Genomic DNA, 14,671 nt, shown 5'->3' with positions numbered 1-14,671 from the left:
CCCAGGACTGTGAGCTGTGTGGTTTTGGATTTAAGGTCCAATAGAGCACCAACTGATTCTCTTCTGAGCATCGCAAAACACAGTCTGGCCCTAAAATAAGGCATGCTATATTCTATAGGTATTGCCTACTACGTGATACATGACTCCTTCTAGGATGCTTTTCTTAAAGGTGCTCTTCCTGGGAAAATAGGGGAAGTTTCTGTTGTAATTGAAAAAGCCCTCCTCCTGGACTTTCTCCTTCAAGCTGTTCTTTGAAGAAAGAGAAATCTTTCATGAGAACTTTTATTACAGTTTCACATCAGACAAACAAGATTTTTGGTTTTGGGAAGATCTACCATCTGTTCCAACTCATCATACTCACTGGGAGTAAGAGGGGAAGCATCTAAAAACCAAAGAATCTTCAAACTGCTAGTGCTGCATTTCTTATTCTGATAAATCAAACAAACAAACAAAAACCAACAAGGTTTCTTTGCTCTCCATTTTCTAGATATTGAGCCCTATGCTGTATATTTCTCTGCCTCTTTTATCACAGGCTCTTCATGGAATAATTTTCTTTCTCACCCCAAGAGTACTGTATTTTCAGTCTTTTATTGCTAATAACAAGTTATGCTGTGAAGAGCTTTAGTATCCAAAGAGTAAAATTAGGTGTTCTAACTCCATAGATTTACTTAAGGTATAACCAGAGTCTATCAAAGAAGAGCTAGGGTTGCCGTCCTTGAGGCAGATGCCTCACCATCCTACATCAGGTCCCATAAGACCTAGGCAGGACAGAAACAAAGAGGGTAAACTGACATAGCACAGTGATACCTGAACAGGCCCACACCCAGGCCCAAGTTTAAATGGAGTGTACTGGCAGAGGTTATGGGTGGAGGTCCTATGGGTGGAGTTAGTCAAGGCCATTAAGAGCCTTAGTGTTGCTTCTTTTCTGCACTAGCTGAACATTCAGAAGCAGTCATGTCATGTGCTGGTCCTTCTGGACACTGAGAATTAAGAGAACTTTCCTTAGGATAGTGTGGAAATAGCCCTCAAATTACACATGACCACAGGGAAAAGGAAATGTGATGTACATGGTATATCACTAAATGCTTCAATGTCCTATGTGCATGAAACCCTGTGCTTTCTGCCACAACAGCTCTTGCAACCCCAGTAATAGTATCAGCAGCGATACCAGTCACAGCAGAGATATGCATGAACTCTGTGTTACACAAAATATAAAGTAAAAAATAAATCTAAAGTGTCTTTCAAAATACTTTATCTTCACACTCTTTTTGCTGTAGCTGTACTTTTGTCATATTTTTGTCAGACTTTTACAAACCTGTATTTCTTTACATATACTGACATTTTTAAGAATGATAGCTCTTTTAACCTAAAGCAGTGTCCTTTCTTATAGTAATATCTTGGGTTTTCATAATGTTTAATGACAATAATTACTACACCACCAAAGCTACTGGGAGACTGCTGATAGAATTTTTTAAGATGTAAATGATACCTGGGAGTACAGTATGTGCGTTAAAAAGATTGGAGGTTAGTTTAAAAAAAAAAAAAAAAAAGCATGGAATAAACTATGAAAAATCCTGATATCTTTCTAGAAAATTTCCTTTCTCAAATGCTCAAATGTGCTGCAAGTTTTGTTTCTGCCAAGAATTATTTTTACAAGGCTTCTCTTTACTAATGGAGAGGCCCTCCGTGACGCTGTGCCTGCTACTGACTGCTCAGGGTTTTGTTTTTCCCATTCACTATTCACACTAGATTTTGAGTTGTTTTTGTGCCCATAAAACTGAAGACTAACAGTCTCTGGAGCCAAGCATAGTCTCTTTGTTGGGTAGAAATAAAGCCTACAGGAGAGGATGGATGTGCTCAGCGTCCCAGCAAGTGGCTTGAGATGAAGTGATATTGGCAGGATTCAGACTGAAATTATTACAAAACATGAATGCCACATGTGCAACTGCTGCCTGGCTGTTTCTATCCTTCTCTCCTTTTGTTAAAAAGTGCTATCTTAAATAAATAAATAAATAAATAAATAAATAACAAAAAAACTGTAATAACCTTGATCTTGTGCCATTGCTATCTGAAAATTGCAGGGTCTTACAAAACCCAGAATGAACGATCAAGGGGGAAAATGATTGTTCTGCCAAACGTGAAGCTTTTATAATGACAGTATTATGTATTACTTCCACAGAACAAGGCTTCCATTTAGCTTAGCTTGTAAACTGTCCTTACCAAGAAGTTTGATGACATGCTGTATCCTTCCCAAAACAATCTGAGATAACTTCATTAACAATGATAATTATTCAGGTCTGGCAGTTATTAATAGCTGATTGGCAAATTTTTGGTTTTATTCATTTCAGATCGGTTGCACTAATACAAAAATACATGGGATTTCCTCTAGGTTAGATAATCACTAAATTCTGTGATATTAAACTGAAGAAAAACACTGTTTCAAGCCAGTTTCAGGCAGCATCCCTCAATCTTGCAGGTATATCTCAGTGCTAGTTATGCTATCCCTGTTAGTCAGTCTTGGGTTTTGTCAACAAGATGTCATGCCAGTTGAGTAATGGTTTTGTGATAAGAACAGTTGGAAATTAGAATGAGATCATTTTTGCCTTAAAAGAGTTTGGATTTAGTTTCAAAATCAAAAAGCTGGTATTAATATCATTGTCTCTTGTCCTCCTTCTGTGTAATAACGCTGGAGTCTCCTACCATAACCTTCATTATTCATGTGTCCCTAACAATAAGCACTTTAATCTCAGCCATTGAGACTAAATTAAATTCTTTTATCTGCCAGAAATATTTTGATAGGAGAACAGAAGACGAAAATATCTTCATAGACATTATATATGGTCTGGAATTAGAAACAAGGTCATTACTGAATCCTAATTGCATTCCTTGGTCCAATGAATTGTAATACTTACTGAACTGGCATTGTTATTGGAGCTCTATTGGATTCTTTAACTCAGATTTACAGAGGTGTTTTGAATGTACACATTTGTTCATGTATTAGACTTGGTGTGCATTAATCTTGTTTATAGTTTATATATTAAGGGATATTTTGGTGGCAAGATCCTATTTTTTCCTTCTTTTCTCCTAAACATTAATTTCAATTTGCTTTTTTCTAATTTTACTAACTTAGAAATTATGATCTGAAACATATTGTACTCTGTTCCTCTATTAGGCTCTAGTGGGAGTTATTTTCATTCGCTTCTAAGTTTCCACAATAGATACAAACTTACAGTTTCATATGATTATACCTGTGGTATAATAGGATACATTGTGGTATAATAGGATAGGTTCTAACACTGCAGTCTATCTAAGAGTAGTTCCCATTTCTTGCTGAATTTTATGCTCATGACTACCCTTCATTTTTTTCAGTATTACTCTTCTGATGATACAGAAATGACTCAAAGTCTATCACCAACTTTTTTTTTTTTTAAATCGAAACCAAGGACAATTAACCTCATTGACAGTAGTGGTACAGTGTAATTTTAAACTATTATACATTTTCCATAAAATGATTGTGGAGAGATGCTACAGTATATCAAAACAGATATTTTAAATGTAATTTGATATAGCCTTTTTCAAAGTGTTTGCATTGAGCAATTTTCAACTATTTTTATATATATTTTTTAACTGGTCATGATAATAACTTTTTTATGCCTATTCATTCCTGCAATTTTGATTAACCATCACCACTGGAAGTTGAAAATGCTTTTGCTAAGTGCTGATCAGTCAGTAGAGTTCATGGAATGTTTTTTATTCAACTATTTCAATATAACACAAAATAATAAGTTCATTAGAGCACTGATTTTTTAAATTAAAGTATTTTTACAGATGCTTTTCATTTTTAACTAACTTGTATAGTAATATTTTCTTGTCTCCATAGAGATGAAACACAATCAATGTCATGATTTTGCAGCAATATTGTGATAAATAGAAGATGGATAAATTCATCCACTCCAGGCCAACCAGGAGGAAGAAAAAAGGTAAGCTCTATTACCCCTACTTACTATCTACTATAAAGATAGATGTTTCTTATTTAAAGTTTAACCTAATTTGTCTTGCCTCACAGCCATTCAATTAGAAGTTTCATAACACATAAACTGCAAATGATATAGTCAACAGACTATCCTTTTTGGTTTTTTTTCCTGAATATTTTGATTCTTTGCTGATATCTGCTTCCTTTAATATTAGCTTTATTTCTGAGAAGTCTTTAAATATGACGTACTTCACAGAATACTTTAGTGCTGTAATTTTACCAATATTTACACAATGTTATTCCCAAAGAAAGAAAAATTGCATGAGGATGTAAGTGTAATGGGTGCTTAGGCAGTTATGTCACTATTTCTTAACTTTAACTGCACTGATTCCTTCTAATCCAATGTTAAAGCATAGTCACAAAATGAAATGCTGATACTGTAAGAGCAAGATCCTGACATTATTCCTGATCAAAATCTGCTTTCTTTATTAAATTAAAGAGTTATTGAAAAAAGAATGCTTTGTTAAATATTTTGCTTCATTTTTTTTCCCCTCATCATGGTAGAAGGGCTATTTCTTTAAAGCTCTGTATAGTAAAGCACAGTTTTGCAAAGTTTGAAATTGATGTGAATGAGAAATAGGACCCACTCAGAAATGAATCAGGTTTGGAATATGCTTGAGACTTCAGTAATGTAGCATAGGCACTTAGAAGTAAAGATCATACTGTTAATCTTCCTGTGATAAAAGTGATTATGTATGTAAGACTACAGAGACGATTGGAAGTAAAAATATTAATTAATTTTAAGATTTTTTTTTACCTCAGTAGTTAATCTCCATTATTTCTTGGTTGTTAATATGCATGTCTACAATGGGTTCATCCACTTTCCTTCTACCTCCATTTGGATGTTTATAAACATTAATCTGATACCCCCTCAGTCTTCTTTTCCTCAGGCTAAGCAGACCCATGTTACTCAGTGTTCCCTCATATGGGAGATGCTCCAAACCCTCAACCAAGTCCCGCTGAGGATCTGGACATCAAAATACGATGATGTTACTATGCTTTTACAACTACTCCTATGGAGGATTGTAGCATGTCTGTCTCCTCATCTGGTTAATTTGCAGTTGCCATGCAGATAAGGTGGCCTAAGTGTGGACAAAGTCTGACCTTTAGCATCATGGACAAAAGTTAACCTTTGTGACCCTCTGCAGGACTCCTCCTAGGAGACCCCTGTGCTTTTTGAACTGGGAAGCCCAGAACTGGAAATAGTATTCTATTCTAAATGTGGCCTCATGGGGGAGGATCACCTTCCTTGCCACTCTGGCCACACTCGTTTCTATGCACCTCAGGATATCATTGGCCTTCTTGCTTACAATGGCACTCTGCTGGCTCATGGCAGACCTATTGTCCACCAGAACACTCAGATTCTTCTCCACAGAGCTCCTTTCCAATAAATTAGCTCCTAATTTGCATGATGCTGTTATTCCTCCCCAGGTGCAAGACTCTACACTTGCTCTTGTTAAGCCTCATCAGGTTCCTCCCTGCCCAAATCTCTAGTCTGTCTAAGTCCTATTGAATGGTAGCACAACCTTCCAGTGTGTCAGCCACTACCCCCAGCTTTCTATCATAAGCCTACTTGCTGAGATCAGAGTCCCTAAAAATGATTTGGAAGCATGTATTTGTGATAATTTTACTTATCAGTGAGATCTGTAAAGTTCTAAAATTAGCTTACACTGAAGGTGAAAACAAAGTGTGGTTTGTAAGAGTAATGTCCAGTATAAAATGAGAGGCACAGCATTCAAGAGCAACAGAGTTTATGGAAATAAGTGAAAAACATAAGTAAGTTGCATTGTAGTTTCTTAAATATCAGTTTAGTATGGATACACTTTACTTTCATTGTTAATTTCCTAAAGTCTTTATTTCTATCATCTCTGTAAATAATAGCTGTTTGCATGACTGCATGTCAAAACTATAGAAATACTTGTCATAGAGTAATTTATATTAGGAAATCTGAGAACAGCTGTCAATCGTTTCTGGGCTGGTTAAGTCCAATTCTGAGACTAATGGGGCAGAGGGACTCACAGACCCATGACCTAGGAAAGTGGAAAGGGGGTAGAGAAAAGTAGGAGATAGGCATAAAAACAAAACAGCCACAACAAGCTAAGGAAGAAAACTAATTTACTAAATAGCAGAATTTGAGATAACACAATATAATGCAATTGAAATTGAAGACAGTAGACCAAATAAACTGAGAGGGAAGGTGTTCAAAACTGAAGGCCTTACTCTAATGCTGAAGGCAAAAATGCTAGGGAGCACACACCACAGAAAAGAACAGTGAGGAAAAAAAAAAAAAAAAAGGAAAATCTCATGACTCCTGAGCAGTTTTATCTTTCACACTAAAGGGAAAATGGAAATGTAACAGTGAAGTCTTCTTGGAAATGTAGTTGTTCTTCTATTCTGAGAGAGGTACCCAGAAATATCAGCAATCCACGGAACTGAAGAATTAAGTCTTTAACTCCCAGTGCACTACATGATGTTATGATGTGAAATATCAATAACAGAAATCATAAAACCATGACAATAGCCCATCCAATGCTGTCAAAATAAAACAAGAATCTCATTTTTGATAAGTTCTTTTTCCTGAGCAAACAGTAATTTCATTTTTTTTTTAGTCACCTCACAGTCATGTGTGTTGATATTAATACTTTTGCAGAACCAAGAAACATTTCCAGTTTTCATGAATGCTAGGATAGAAAAATAAATAAATATATTGGCTGCTGTTACTTGAATACAAATAGCAGTGATTTAACTTTGTTTCTGAGAAGTATGCTACTAAAAATACTTAACAGTATGTCAGACTACATATATATAATATTGATTATATTGACATCACATTTATATTAGATTCAGTCCACTACAAGTTATATTGTTCTTTTTTATCTATAAATATCTCCCAACCCCCCCCCCCTCTACTAAACAGAACAGCCATTCGGACTCTTGGTGGAAACATTCTTAAAATACATTGTTACAGCAGTACCAAATCCTAGATTAAATTTTTACATTTTTCTCCCCTAGTGAAGTCTCTTGAATTTAGGAATATCCTCAAAGATAGTTTAAATAAAATTTGGTAAAATGCTGGAATTTTGCAACACTTTGAATATGCTTTTCTTTCTACTAAAGATAGACAGTAAGACTGAAGGTTGATAGATAAGATCAAGTAAAAAGATATGATTCAGCATTGCTGTTTTTTCCTTGGCATCTAAATTATACAATAACTGCATCAGATAAATGTAAAATAGTCCAGGTACATGGTATTAGCTATATTTCACTTACAGTAGCAATGGCATCTAACATAAAAGTGCATCTGAAATAAAGCAGTGTCATTGAATTCCTCCATGCAGAAGAATTGGCACCAACTGGCATTCATTGATGTTTGCTGAACATTTATGAAGATGAAACAGTGAATGTGAGCACAGTGAGGCAGTGGGTGGTGCCTTTCTGCAGTGGTAACAATGACAGTGTGTGTTGTTGCAGACTTCTATGAGTGCGGCATGCAGGTTCTTGTTCAAAGGTGTTGAAAATGTACAGCTAATGGTGGTGACTATGTTGCAAAATAGCATTTTGTAGCTGAGAATTCGCTCTGTCAAATTGTGCTATTGAGCTCTCTGTATCTATTGTACCTTATTTACTGTATTTCTGAGGAACTGGAAGGCATTACTTTGAGAGCAACCTACATATTTGATACAGATCATCAATTTAGAAAGAGTCTTAAAACCCTTGTTGGAATGAACACAGCAGGAATCAAGGAACTGGAGGTAATTTGTATTCTTGCATTTCACAACCTTTTCCCAGGATTCCTCTATTTGGAATGATTTTCATTCTTTCTTTTTCATTCAGGCCACTTAATTTCTCTTCAGACTTTTGACTGTTCTTCTCCAATTTTGTCTGTCGTTTCCTGGGTGATTTGTACACAGATATACTCACATCTTCTTACTAGCACCAAACAAACTTCTTAATCTTCTGTTTCCAAGCAGACTTCTGTTTCGGAGAAGTATCATTTTCTTCCTATTTCTTATTCAGAAAAGAAGTAGTAACAGCTTGCTACATGTATCTTTAAAAACAAGTGACTGCCAGGTTTATCACAGAAATTCTCTCCCCAAAGTAAAACCTTATGTGTTGCCTGGGGATTAACTGTTTGCACAGCTATTTTAGAAACTGTGCTGAGACAATAAAACCCATTTCACATAGAATTTCTATGCAAAGTGAAATGTGTATCCTAGAGTCTGAAAGAAGCATAGTGCTTAGGACATTTTTTCTCTTCATTGATGAGCTGTGTGAAGAACAAACCCATAGTGAAGGCCTATACCAGCTTTTGAAGGAATTTCCCTCATATTTCTCCTAATCATTTTCTTTTTCTGCCTCACCAATAAATCATTGTGCTTACCAACAGGTCACATCAGAGTCAGTTTCAAATGTCACACTAGGAAAGACAGTGGAGAGTGGACATAACTAATTGCCTTCCATTTAGATTGTCATTTATAATAAGCACTTTCAGCACTGAGACTGCAGTCTGAAGAATTTATGATGATTTAATAAAAAGTTTGAATAGTTCTGAGGTCTTGAGATCTCTACTTTTGAATAATTAATCATTGATTAAGAAGGAAAATTTATTATTCTCTGAAATAGTCACACAAATTGCTGCATTTTCTTTCAGCATCACTTGTCTAGGCAGTGAAGTTCACAACTGTTAAGAAGTTCCCTCAACTGAGAGCATAACAAAAAGCATAGCAGTTTATTTTCCACTCACTCTCTGTTCTAAATCAATTTCAAACATAATTCTCTTCCAGAGAATAAAAAAGAGAGAAAACAGAGTTAATAATCAGAAATAAAGACGCAGGAAGCTATTTGTATAATTTGTGAAACACAACACTGTACCATTTACCATGAAAACCATTGCACATGCCATGCAATTAACAGTCTTCTCTGTCTAGCCACCAAGATAGGCAGATGTAACAGGCTGACCAATTTATTATAACAGGTCTTTTGATACTAGGCTGATTGTTGATAAGACTGATAGCAGAAAAATTTACAGAGAATATTGCAGATGACGTTAAAATGTAAGTTCTATGTATGTTAGCATTTTTCCAAGTCTATTCATGCTGAATATAGCACATCTCTCAGTATAGGCAACCCCATAGGAAGATATAGCAGAGAACTGAGCAGGCTGTCAGAATTTTTCAGATTACATGAGGATGGATAGACCACGGCAGTTAATTTTGGCCAATTCTGCATGTGTCATTTTCAGGCTGCCAAAGGCATGTGTAATCTGGCTTGCAGTGCCATTATTCATCCTCAGCTTGATAAAGAAAGAAACCAGATTTTACTATTATTATCTTTTCTTTATAGACTAATTTTGGTAAGTTCACAGTATATCATCCCTGCTTGCTCAGGGAAGTACTTTAAGTCTCTCTTTTTCTCGACACAGTGTCTTAGAGTAACATGTTTATGAACATAACCTTGCACAGTTGAGAAATAAACATGCAGAACAGTCTCTGCTAGAGCAGGATCTGGACCTTCTGAGTTATAGCCCTAAAGAGTAACAGTGAGAATTTTCTTCCTTCTACACACATTGAAGCCTTTCTTCTTCAGACTATGATCTGCTGAATCTGCAAAAACATGAATTTATTTATAGAACTGTAAAAAAAAAAAAAATAAATCAAGATCTTCAATATATTGTTTTGATTATATGGTGTATGATACTCTTTCCTCTGGTACTCTATAGATGTAGCTTCTTCCTTTTGTATCGTACTGATGGTTACTGAAATACTAGACAGGACAACTTCTGAATTAAACCTTAAAAAACTTACAATCATTGAGTGTCCCACGATTTTTTTTTAACCAGAGATTCATTTTTGGTTAGAGATCAGATGCAGTTTTGCCTACATCACACATCTTTTGTTTCTAAAATTATTCTCCAATTAGGTTTGGTGTTACATTATGACAAAGTTTCCTCAGCACTTCTTGAAACTGCTGCATTTCACCTTACCATCTATAACTAGCAGGTGAGTTTATCTCTGTTAAGTTTAATATGAAATTACATTATCCAGCTTTACAAGAGGATAAATATCTCTGTTTCTAAAATAATAGCTAGGGATTTTTCTGCAGATATACCTTTTGTTTTTAAAACTACTTTGAATTACACTCTAGACAAATTAATCTGCATTCTGATCTTGTTTATATGAGTTCATATGCTCAAGCCCTTTTGAAAAAGGACACTGTGCACACTTTCAAATGTGTGACGTGTGTGAGAAGGCACATAAGCCAAGTAACAATGAGGTAAAATGAAGAGAATAGACTTCTTAGCATTGCAAGTACCATCTGTTCTGTAGAAACGCATCCTCTGTGTTGGCATTGCCACAGTGGTATGACATGTGTTATTACTTTTAATCATACTTTGTGCTGAAGAAAAGTCTGGTTGTGTGACAGATTCAGAGGTTGCAGACTTCTTCGGTGTTAGTGTCTGAAATCCAAGACTGTTCTGAGTATTCAATATTTTTGTTTCTGCTGTATAACGACCTGTGTAGAAGTATACCACTGGGGACCAAATTACTACGGCATGTTGTTATATTTGTATAGAAAATGAAGAAAGCAGGCAGTATTCACATGATAAATATACCATTTTCATAACAAAATGCGCTAAAGAATTTGGCATCTTTTTTGTGAAGTAAAATTTTGAGGTATTGCATTATTATGATAGAGAAAATGACAGAAGTTTCTCTTTCCTAACCAAGACTGTTGTTTCCAGTTTTACTAACAGTAACAATTCTTTGTTTATTAAAACAAGGAAACAGTCCATTGCATAAACACATTTGTTGAAATGTCCTTGCATATGTAAGAAGACAAATCTTACAGAACTAAATAACATTCCCTGTACACCATAACAACTTGAGTGTAAAATACATAGAGGCTGTTGTCTATTTCCTGTATTATTGCTAGCCAGTGTGTGCTAATGCAGACACAAGAAGTTATCCCTGTAGATTAAATAGAGAAATAATCCATTACTAATATATATTGTCATTTTTAAAGTTACTGCAGTATTAATAACCACTAGTCATGTAATCACACATTCTTGTTCTATTTGGAGCATACAAACAAATGTTGTTTTTTGTTCTTGATTAGGCCCCTCTTTTATGTCATCAGTGACAGTGACTTTTCAAGTACGGGGATATGTAACTTCTGGCTATGTGTTGTCAGATGGCTGTTACCAATATATGAAGTCCAAGGTTTTCTAATACATTAGAAACAGCCTTTTGGTCTTGTGTTAGATTCAAACAGCATGGCATCTAACTCATGTTACACAGTTATGATGGCCAAAACTACAGAAGCTTGGCAATTGACTTAGGAGTTATAGTATTTTTTGGATGAGCAGTAAATATCGGAGAACTGGTTTATCTGATAAAACATTTAAATCAAGTGCTGTGTTGAATATACTCTTAAAGGATCTTTTACATGGCTATTTTTCCACTTTATATTTCTTTGCTGTGTAATATCTCAGCTTAACTGCTTATGTTGTTAATATTCTAATTTCACTTGCCCAAACCTCCTCAGTAGATGTGTACAATGTATACTCTACAGTTCTTCAGCATTCTTTAGTATTCTCTACTGTATAGAATTAATCATAACACTGTTTTAGTTATAGAATATTGATTGCAAATGATTAATTAAAGAAAATTAGACTATAGCAGTTTTTGTAATCATTATCATTTGTTACTAGAATAAGCTAATAAGGCTGTGTTGAGAATATATGCTTTTGCAGTGTTCATGAGTGACTCAGGAAAGAACATTGTTGGTTTACGTTTCCATTTAGATAGAATATTGTCCTATTAAATATGAAAAAAAATTGGATGTGTAATGTATTTATGTATTCTGTTCTGGCTCAGTCTTCAGTCATCCAGGGGTGGATGACAGAAATGCTAAATTTTGCATGTATATTCAAGCTGATGTCAATGAACCTGTACTACTGAAACAGCTGTGTGAAATGCACATATCAAAATGTGTTCATGGCAATTACCTAATAAAACCTCAGATGTAACATATGCAAAGACCAGCTAAATATGTTTTTCTTTGGGAAAAAAACAAAAACAAAAACAAAAACAAAAACAAAAAACAAAAAAAAAAACAAACAAAAAAAAACCTTTGCATTCTCATATTGGGCTTTAATCATTCCCTTTGAAATACTTGGAATTTTCTTTAGGGGGAAGAAATTACAAGGGATGATCTGAAAGTAATGCCTCCTGTTTTATGTTGGCCCATGGTCAGAAGTGGATGCTGGTGCTATGGCAGTAGATGTTGAACCTTCTCACCAATATTCCATTACATTTTGTTGCCATGCAACAGATGGCAGCAGAGGGGCAGTCTGACAAAATGGCATCTGACACAGAAGTGCATCTGAAATAAAGCAGTGTCATTGAATTCCTCCATGCAGAAAAATTGGCACCCACTGGCACTCATTGATGCTTGCTGAACATTTATGGAGACAAAACAGTGGATGTGAGCACAGTGAGGCAGTGGGTAATGCCTTTCTGCAGTGGTGACAATGACTAATATGGACTAAAAGAAAAGCACTAATAGTGAGCATTGGCTCAGTCAAATAGTGCTATTGAGCTCCTTGTATCTGTAGTGGTTTCTAAGGAAATAAATAGGAGGCATTACTTTCAGAGCTACCTTTGTGCATTGATTTCTTTCACTTGGGATTATCAGCAAGCAGTGACTAAGAAAGGAATATTCAATGCCTATTTATTAAAAAAATAAACTTAAATACAATGTAGTCTCCTATCTTTATTGTATTTCTGAAACTTTTCTACCGGTATTTTTAGTTGGGAAATTTATACAATCATAAAATAGTAATGGAGAAAGTAATTTGTCACTTTTCTGAAACATCTGCAAGTCCTCCATTATGATACTGTTTTTAATTCTAAACAGAACAGAATGTGTAAAGATTTCTTATGGTAGGTCTTTATAAATATAGACATATTCAACTGCTTCAGGAACCTCTTAGTTTTACTGCTTAGCTTTCACATAAGTTCTTATGAGGCTTATTATCAGCAGTTCAAATATGTTGGAAAAATAAGTTCTTGTATACTACAGGCATGAATGAGCATATCTGAATATTTTTGATGGTGACTAAATCACTGCCCTTCAGGTAAGACAAGTGAAACATTTTAGTTTTTCTTTTATCTGATAGTAGATGCTATAGAAACAGATTCTGGACTTCCATCTTGCTCATGCATGATTTCAGTACTACTTTTCTTCAAAACATAAAATTTGTTCTTTGGGCAGAAAAAAATAAAAATAAAAATAAATAAAAAATCTTTCTCTATTTTTTCGAGGTTTATCCTGCAATAATAATCTGCTGATTAATAAAAATGCAGTCCATGAAACTCTGTTGGATGTATCAACGAAAGATTTCTGTTTTGATTCCTATTCAAAACATACTGCTGCTAATCTTGATATCAGAGGTTCCAGATACTGGCAATAGGAAATAGGATCTCTCATTCTTTGTGATGGCCCTCGATATTATGTCAAGAGAGAAGCACTCAGTTAAACAGTCCATACGTCTACATTTTGCTCAGTCCTTTAACTGAACAGTTTTCAGACTACAAATATAAGATGCCCAGCTTGACCTCCAACCCTCCCTGAAGTCAGGCTGCTACATTATGCACTAGCTGTAGCTTTGATATTCTCCTTATAGGCTTTCCCAAAATCCATGTGTTACATTTACTCCAGTCCAGAGGCTGCACATCTCCCTTTGCTGTCTGTTTCCTCCAGCAGAGCTTGAAAATGTGCTATTATTGAAAGAGTTAAAAAAAAATCCCCTTGGAAAAGCTAATTATTGCATGCAGATACTTCTTTGTGTGATCAAGGAGGGGACAATTTAATAGGCTCTGTAATACAACCAAGAACAAAATTGCTTTAAAGGAAGTCTCTTGTTGAGTGACAACTCTGTTGCCTGAGCCAATTAGGTCCCAATAAAGAGTGTTGAATTGGCTCCTGCTTTCTCATTAATTATGTTCTGTCACAGACATGGGGCTTGATTTAGCAATTTTGTATTACATTAAGATACTGAAAGGAATGGAACAAATGGCTCACTCTGATAATAGGCATTCTATACACGGTGTGACATTTACTATCCAGCTGTCCATAAGGCAGCCTAGCACTTCAGTTCAGGGGTTTATTTGTCATTGCTTCAAAGGGACACTCAGCTTTTCACAAAAAAGAAACAGAGAGGCTAATAGATAGGACAAAATGTACTGCTGATATGCTTTATTAGAGATAGGATGCTAGGGTTTTGCTAACAAGCTCATCCGTTGGGACTAAGCCGAGTTTGCTGTCAATCATCCTACACACAAAAGCACACTAGTTAACAAGGAGAAATGAATTACAGACACTTATTCCTGCCTGTGGGATCACAAATACACCAATCTGTGAAAGAGGCACAAACTCAGAAGACAAACTACATATTTGTCAATAACCTCCTAGAAAGAACCCTAGTAATTCTTTGAAGACCTTTGATTTAGCTTCCCTCTAAAATACATGTATAGGAAATGTTTTAGTTACCATGACATTTGTCCTTTGTTACTTGTACAATTTTTCATCACATTAAAAACACAAAACTGAGGAAGTCTGCAAATGTTGTGCTAG

At 35.3% G+C, this 14,671-nt stretch overlaps 1 long non-coding RNA gene across 1 annotated transcript in view; it reads left to right on the top strand.

Annotated features, from left to right (window-relative positions):
• The window catches only part of LOC140253588 (uncharacterized), a 116,423-nt gene that overhangs the window by 37,582 nt on the left and 64,170 nt on the right, over positions 1 to 14,671 (top strand). Inside the window, exon 2 of the long non-coding RNA XR_011903907.1 lies at positions 3,881 to 3,980. This is a non-coding gene — a long non-coding RNA (uncharacterized lncRNA). The remainder of the gene's footprint in view (positions 1 to 3,880; positions 3,981 to 14,671) is intronic.

The sequence above is a fragment of the Excalfactoria chinensis genome, chromosome 5 (assembly GCF_039878825.1).
Source record: "Excalfactoria chinensis isolate bCotChi1 chromosome 5, bCotChi1.hap2, whole genome shotgun sequence".
NCBI lineage: Eukaryota > Metazoa > Chordata > Aves > Galliformes > Phasianidae > Excalfactoria > Excalfactoria chinensis.
Note: the sequence above shows the minus strand (reverse complement) of the source record. Positions and strands in the feature narration are given on the sequence as shown.